Source organism: Sinocyclocheilus rhinocerous, unplaced genomic scaffold, assembly GCF_001515625.1.
Source record: "Sinocyclocheilus rhinocerous isolate Xijiao unplaced genomic scaffold, SAMN03320098_v1.1 scaffold278, whole genome shotgun sequence".
Taxonomy (NCBI): Eukaryota; Metazoa; Chordata; class Actinopteri; order Cypriniformes; family Cyprinidae; genus Sinocyclocheilus; species Sinocyclocheilus rhinocerous.
The window spans coordinates 1,109,363-1,117,529 of NW_015664178.1; positions in this window are offsets into that span (position 1 = coordinate 1,109,363).

Below are 8,167 nucleotides of genomic sequence, written 5' to 3' on the forward strand. Positions count from 1 at the left end.
CCTTTCCTTTTTTTTTTTTTTCCTCACTTCCAAAAAAAAGTTTGTAATGCTGTGAGTCATCTTGTTTTTGGTTAATTTGGTTCAAGGCTTATAACTCTTTAACATAGACTTAAAAAAAATCCCTGTGGTAGAAATGAATGGAAAAAATACTTCCAGAACCATGGCTGCTGAAAAAGTCTAGTCATCATGCATTTGACCCCACTGACCCCTTCCCTCATTGTGACATCATATATTTCGAAATGGCATGTGCTGTGGGAACAGGGTCTCTCAATTATCTCCATGTTCTTTTTTTACTGTTTGTTAGCAGCTGTGTAAGAGCTGTGTAAGTCTTTTTTTGCAGAATCATCTAAAATGTTTTACACATACATCAAAATTTGTCCTCTGGAAGCAGACCATTTCACAGAATGCAGCATCTTTGTGCTTGACTGTGGATGAACACGAATCCTGCAGCTTCGCCCAGAAGGATGCTGGCAAACATCGTAATGTGGAAAAAAATCTTTAACATCCTGAGCAAAGTGACACCACTGTGGCTGTTTTCCTCCCTTGAGCTCTACGGAGGAAACATCACAGGAACATTGAGGCCACAGTTGCCGTTTGATTGATGTGTCAAACTGCCCATCTAGAAGAACTTTGACTCCGGAGGCTGGCCTCTGTGTTGAAACATAGAATCGGTAGCTTTGATTGGCTGGGCTGGATGGTTCAGCATGTGTGTGTGTGTGTGTGTGTGTGACTGATTCTTTCTCACTATTCGACACTATTATTCAGTCTCGTCTGTCTCGCTAGCTCCTGTTTAGAAACTATCTTGACATTTCAAGTGATTGTGACACTGTATATTGCTAAAATATTCCTGTTTTGTTTCACACTTTTTTCCCTCTTGTAAATATGCATTAGCTCAGGGGAAATATGCACATGCTGACTCATTCATCATGTAAAAATTCACTTTAATGACTCATTTTTCTACCCCCCCCACCCAACCAAACAGATTCATTTCTAATATTCCTGCACATACATTCACGCCAAGAAAAATCATTTATTTTGAGAAATCGGCGCTCAGAATAGCTGCTGATGTCTGATGATAATCAACCACATATTAATTAAGGCACAATTGCTGAGTCAATGAAAGAGGCTGGTTAAATATTGATGTGTCTAAAAAGCCCATCACAGGAAGAGGGACAGCCAGGGTGATGGGACGGCTGCCACAGGCACAGTTCATGTCCTCTTATAGCAGTGTTGGGCTGAGTGCTAGATCAATGGGAGCTGCCCTTTGGTGTTGAATACAGAGAGAGAAACTCTCATTCTTTCTCTGCAGCATCCAGCAAGGGCAGCTTTCATGCACGGCAAATGTGTAAAGCTGACAAGCTCATTAGCAGCTTTGCCGTCACAGTCAAGACACTCTGATGTACATAGTGAGCTTTTAGTTTACTGCCAGTTTATGCCTTAATCTTGATCTCAGTTGTGGTTATTAAAAGCAATTCACTTCTCTTTAAGGCAATTTAGTACACTCAGTGGCCATATTGGTACAGTCCCCAAGCAGCTTTTTACCAGTCTTTCTAGCCCAAATTTTGAATGGGGCCAATTAACGTTTCAAATCAAGATAAAATCTGACAACAAATATATCATAAAATGTGGTGCTTTACCTCAAATCATGCAAAAATTGCATACTAGATATCTTTCATTGAGAGGGCAATACCAGTTTAGTTTGATCTAATCTTTTCTAAACTTTTTTTTTTTTCTCACTAGGGACCTCTAAAAATCCAAACTGATTGATGAAATGAGAGCAATTTTGATTATTGTTTTTGTGATTCACTATGTAGGGCATCTAGATTGATCACTTGTCAGGTTCCATCCTAGAATTTTACCTTAGCAGGCAGTAGGCAGCAGGGCTCAAGGTTTTTTTGTGTTTTGTTCAGACTGTTGTTATCTTCTCTCTGCATTGCACCTACAGGTAACATGCGAAGGAATTACCTCATACACTGCTACAAATAAACACAAACACACATGCTATGGCATGTTTTATTCATAAGATGTTTTATGCAGTCTATATGGCTCCATTTACTCCTCAGTCCTGAACAGTTAACTGAGAGGCGTCGACAATGGAACAGCTGGTGTGCTGAGATATTTCCATTTATGTTCAGATAAACATTTGTTAGCACTTTTCTACATAGTTCCATTGCTGATTGGATGGAGTGGTTGTGTGTGTGTGTGTGTGTGTGTGTGTGTGTGTATGTGTATATGTGTGTGTGTGTGTGTGTGTGGCATATTAAAACAGATTTATTGTTTTGTGTTGCATAGGTGTGTGTGCATGAGTGTGTCTGAAGATGGATCCGCCTGTTCTCCCGAGTCTACTATTTGGGCCAAAGCAATCCTGCTCTCTCCTGGGATGGCCCTGAGAAGGAGACACATAAATAAAGACATTTTACTTCCCTTTTGGAATGGCGGTCACATGACCGCTGCCTCTGTCTGATGATGATGATGATGATGGCAGGCTGCGGTTCACACCGGGCTTCACTGTCTGAATGTGTTTGACTGAAAGAGACTCGTTTGTAAGGCCTTTTGTTTGCTTCCTCCCCCCTCTGGACACCAGCAGCACGGCCTGATGGGAGATCATTTCTCTGTTCAGTGGCCTAGTATTGAGCAGCACGAGCAGCAGTGGGGGCAGTAATTGTGTGTGCGTGTGTGTGTGTGTGTGTGTGTGAATGAGTGTGTCTGAAGATGGCTCCGTCTGAGTCTACTATTTGGTCCAAAGCAATCCTGCTCTCTCCTGGGATGGCCCTGAGAAGGAGAGAGACACATAAGGACATTTTACTTCCCTTTTGGAATGGCAAACACTTGGCTTGGCATTTTTTTTTTTTTTGTGAGTATATACTGCACTGAGCAGTATAGATTCTTTCACCGCTAATGGGCTCTTAGCGCTGTTAAAATCCACCCTAGTCATGCTTCGCTTTGCAGGGTTGTTTTACCATACAAAGACACAAGGCTTATGGTAATGTTAACTAAAGACTTTGTCGATTACGTTACAGTAACAGGTCTAGGCTCACTGCTGATTGCGGGCAGTTTGTGACACAACCAATCAGCTTGATTGATTGGTTCTCTCTGCTCTCTCAGGCAAGCTGATTGGCATGTTAACGACATCAGCATGGAAAGCCGCAAAGTCAGGCCTGCAATTCATGACAGTTAGCTGACCGGCCCAAATGTTTTAGGTCATCTTGCGTTTTTTGTGGGTAAAATGCTTAATTTGTTTCTCATTTAATTGATCACAGGCTTCATTTGTGAAATATTGAGAGCGACCTTTTCTGTGTACGTGGCCCCGTGCAAGCTTGATCAATGGAATGATATAATCCAACAAACCTTTCAGCCTTCAAATATAGTCATATACAAACACTGAAAACCCTTAAAGAGTCAATTAGATGGTTAAATGACCCATCGGAAAGATAAATGCATAGCACGACGTAAAAATCCATCAGCATCAGTCCCAGCAAGGCAGGTAATTGCATTAGCCTTTGAGTGGACCCATCTGTCCATGGCTGGTGTGAATCCTGACTCGTGAAATAATAAATCAGAGGAAAAGCAAGTCTGTCAGGTCTTTCACAGACTCGGGCCGTGGTGATTTGCGTGTCGTGGGGTCCTCTACTACCTTGAGCATGCAAGCATGACAACAACAGATGCTTTTTGTCTCTTCTTCCCCCACGGCTTGTCTTTTGTTTGTCCTTGACTGCTGATAAAGCATGAAGGATTCCCTTTGTTCAGTCAAGTGCAGTCACTAACTATTGCGAGGCACCTCCCTTCTGATAAACGGTTTGGAGATGGGCGCACAGAGTCTGAGAAATGTTTCCACATCTAGAAACTAGATTTTGTCATAATGAGCATTCATATGCAGTTGTTAATTAGCAGAAAATCACTGTTCTGTATTCTTTGTTGTAACATTGGTGTTTTTGTTTAGCAACTTCATATTTATAATGAGAGACAAGACAGGAAATGGTGTGAGGATTGGGAGATATGTGTGTTTGGTCTCTTGAATTTTGACCATTTCATGCTCTCAGCAGTCAGGTTTTGGGCATTATGACCATATGACCTGTCCATGTTGGCATCTGCCTCAAGTGCCTTATACTAAGTGACATACATTACCATTCAAAAAATTATGGATTTTTAAAAAAATATGTTAATATTTTTATTTAGCGTTAAAATGATCAAAAGTAATGTTACAAAAGATTTCTATTTCAAACAACTGCTGTTCTTCTGAACTTTCTGAAAAAAAAAAGCATCACGGTTTTGAAATGTCAAAATCATAGTGATGCTAAAAATTCAGCTTTGCCATCACAGGAATAAATTATATTTAAAAATATATTCAAATAGAAAACAATTATTTTAAATTGAAATACTGTTTAAAAATATGACTGTCTTTAATAAACCTTTTAAAATCCTAATTATCCAAATTATACACGTGCCAATGTGGACAGTTTGTATGAAATGCCCTCATCCTCAAAATCCATTAACAAAACATCCCAGATTATTTTAAATGTGGGTTCCCTAGCAAAAAAGGTCATATTTGTGCCAATCACAATGTGTTTTGTGTTGTGAACCATCCAAATTATATTTTGTTTGATAAAAAGTTTTGCTGTGCTGGGTCATCACTTGACGTGTAATGTAAAATCTGGGCAAAAAAAAAAAAAAAGTGCAAACCACTGTATGTTACCATACTACCATGTTAAAAAAAGGCCCTATAAAATGAGGCTGAATAATTTTTTCCTACACTTAGCATGTGTGGCGCTTTGTCAGAAAGCTAATCCTTCCATACTGTCTCCATTATGCTCGGCCTCATTCCTCATTGCAAACAAGCACTGCCGTCTATTGATCAGGACCTGCCACAAAACTGATTAGACCCCTTTCCCTGCTCTCTGACTGCCGTATCAATCCTGCCTACTCCACCACTATCAGCTCATGTAAAGATATCAGCTGACGCTCTGCATTAACTATCACAGAGCGCTAACATTAGCTGCTACAGATGAAGGTGAAGGGGACATATTTTTTTAGCCCAAGGCTGCATACGTATGTAATTAACTCATAATCTCTCATAGGGATTGTTTTTAATCACCTTCCGCTTCCATTAACTTGTTTATTTTTATTGCATTCCCATTTTTGCGGGAAATTTTGGAAGGGCATTCGGCGTGGGCTGGGTTAGTCAGTGTGTGTGTTTACGCTGCGGTGTACAAAGGAGTTAATATCTTACTGTTTGCATGTCTCTGGGTTTCATGTGGTCCATATGGTGACTACTGAGATACTGTGGGGGGAGAGAAAAAAAGGAGAGTGAAAGTAAGTGGTATGATGGCCAGCACTAATGAAACAGCCCCTGCAGTGTAGACACACATACCTGTGCTGATTCATTGGATGACTCAGACAGCACCCATCCTGTGAGACGGCCTGATATGGCAGAGATCTCCAACAGAAATCACTCTACTATATCCTGCTCATTAACTTGCTGTTATACACACTTATTCAATACCCGGAAATTAAACATGCAGAGCAATGAGCAATATGCACAGCACTGTATACTAATAATTTTTAAAAGCATTTTGGTTGTGATAATATTCAGATATTATTAAAGGCCCTTGCAAAGTTCCAAACCAGTCTATTAAGTTTCCTGCAATATGGTAGTCACATAACTTTATAATTATTTATTTTTATATTATATATAATATCATTACAACTTAAAAAGTACACTACTTTCTGTACAAACTTACTGTCTGTAACGTTTATGTTTCTGAAAGAAGTTGCTTATGCTCACCAAGACTGCATATATTTAATCAAAAATATAGTAAAAACAATTATATTGCAAAATGTGATTACATTTTTTTAAAATAACCATTATCTATTTTAATATACTTTAAAATGTAATTTATTCCTCTGATGACAGAGCTGAATTTTCAGCATCATCAGTCTTCAGTGTCACTTGATCCTTCAAAAATTATTCTAATATGCTGATTTGCAGCTCAAGAAATATTTCTCATTAGCAATTTTTGTATGAGTTGTGCTGCTTAATATTTTTTGTGGAGACTGTGATACCTTTTTTCAGGATTCTTTGAATCGAAAGTTCAAAAGAACAGCTTTTATTTGAAATATAAATATTTTAACAAATTAAATTGTTTCATTGTGTTGTTGCTTAAGTATTAATTTTTTTTAAAATACGTTTGAAATTACTTTATATAAAAAGCATTAATATTAGCATTATTTTTACTACCTCAAGTACTACTACTACGACAACTACTACTATTACTACTAATATAATATTTTAATATTATAGAATTGTATTAATAATGACAACGATAATATTGTATAAAATTATTATTGTCTTGATTTTGCTGATTTGGAAATTGTATATAATTAAGTGTAAAATTCACATAAAGAACACATTGTTTCTCCCATAAATTTCTAACCAGTTAATATATTATTATTTTAATATTAACTGTCAGTATACTACTTTAACAGTGGTCTTGATTGTGACCTGTTTAGACATATGAGATAATCCCAATAGGGGTTCATATTTTATATATTTATTTGTCAAGTCTTTATTTTGTCACATTCACTGCACATGAATAAGTCGACGGTTCTATGTTATAAAAGAGGTATACACAGAGCTCCAAGACACCCTGTGACTACAACAGCAATTGAATATTTCAGAATGTTAAAAATGTCTGATGTCATGCTGACTGCTGTCACGATTACATAACTGTGTAGATTTACTGTGCGTCCAAATGTGTTTCTTTTCAATTGATTTCTCTGAGGTGAATATAAACATATTACCGAAAAGACAGACTCTTGTACATGTTTGTATTTGTCCATATTATCTGCTGGTGGAGAAACAGAAATGGGTGCTGACAGGCAGGCGGCTTGTGCTTGTTTTATCAGTACCTACTCATCTTACTTAAATGAAATTCAGTTGGTTTTTCTGAAATTGTGTAAACAAAGTTGTTAGAGAATCGTGAGTCTGACACTGCAACATTGGCTTAACCAATGATGAGAATTGGGGCGGGACTGTTCATTCAAACAAATAGCAGAAGGGGGTAGTGTTCGGGAAACCTGTTTGGAAACAATCTTTTGCTGCTTTGTGATTGATTGTGAGTTAACAGTAATGCAGGGGTCTGTGATTGATATAGTCCATTATTATGCCATGCTTAAGAAGTTTGACCTGTCCAGAAAAGGAGACAGCTTTTTATGATCGTCTGATATAAATGTATAGCCAGTCAAATGACAGGCCAGCAGTTGTCTTGTCGGTGTAGATGGCTGTAATTGAGACAGAACTATGCAGAGAGAGAATGCAGAATGAGGAGGGGGGCTGTGTCTGTCTCTGGAGGGTGTGATCCCGCGTAATTCCCACCTAGCTCCGCTTGGCTTCCGTGTGCAGCCCTCCGGTCGCCTATTAAGAACTGCTCGGGTAGCTGTGGGGAGTCTGGATTCATTACAGAAGTTGGACACAGACAGAGCACAGTAGTTCACCTCATTCTTCCTCTTCCTTCACTGCAGGTGGAAATTCATATATAAAGTGGACATACTTGCGGTGTGCTCTGGTGTGGAACTGAAATGTAGTGGTTAGTGAAGCAGAGCAGCACGGTATTAAGATCTTTGAGCTGAACAGACTGTACCTACAGCTGTCTAGAGACACTCGCCCACGGAACTGACCTGAATTACCTCCAAAAAGCCCTCATAGCTCATTCAGATTCTGCTTTCTTAAAAATTGGCTGTCAGCTGATTCAAAATTCAGTTAAACAGGTGATATGAAAAAAAAACTATATATATATATATATATATATATGTAAAGAAAAATACAAATCAATAAAATATTTTTTTTTATTATGCAGTAAAACCAAAATAGTTCAACTAAATAAATTATATGCATTGCTTAATTTATTTATAAAGCTAGCCAGTTACTTGTTACAATAAATTTTTGTCAAACATCACAAGACAATTTTCATTATGCAGTAAAACCCAAAAATGGCACAGGCATTAGTAACTATCATCTTTTGTCTCCTCCCCAAAATCTGGTACGAAACGGGATTTGTTCTGTCTGTGGGAATGAGGAGCTGGAAATATATCAATAAATTATTTAAAGAGCTGTTTTGCTCAGTGCAGTCATTTACAATTCTATATTTAACATCCGTTTGTTTGAGCATTA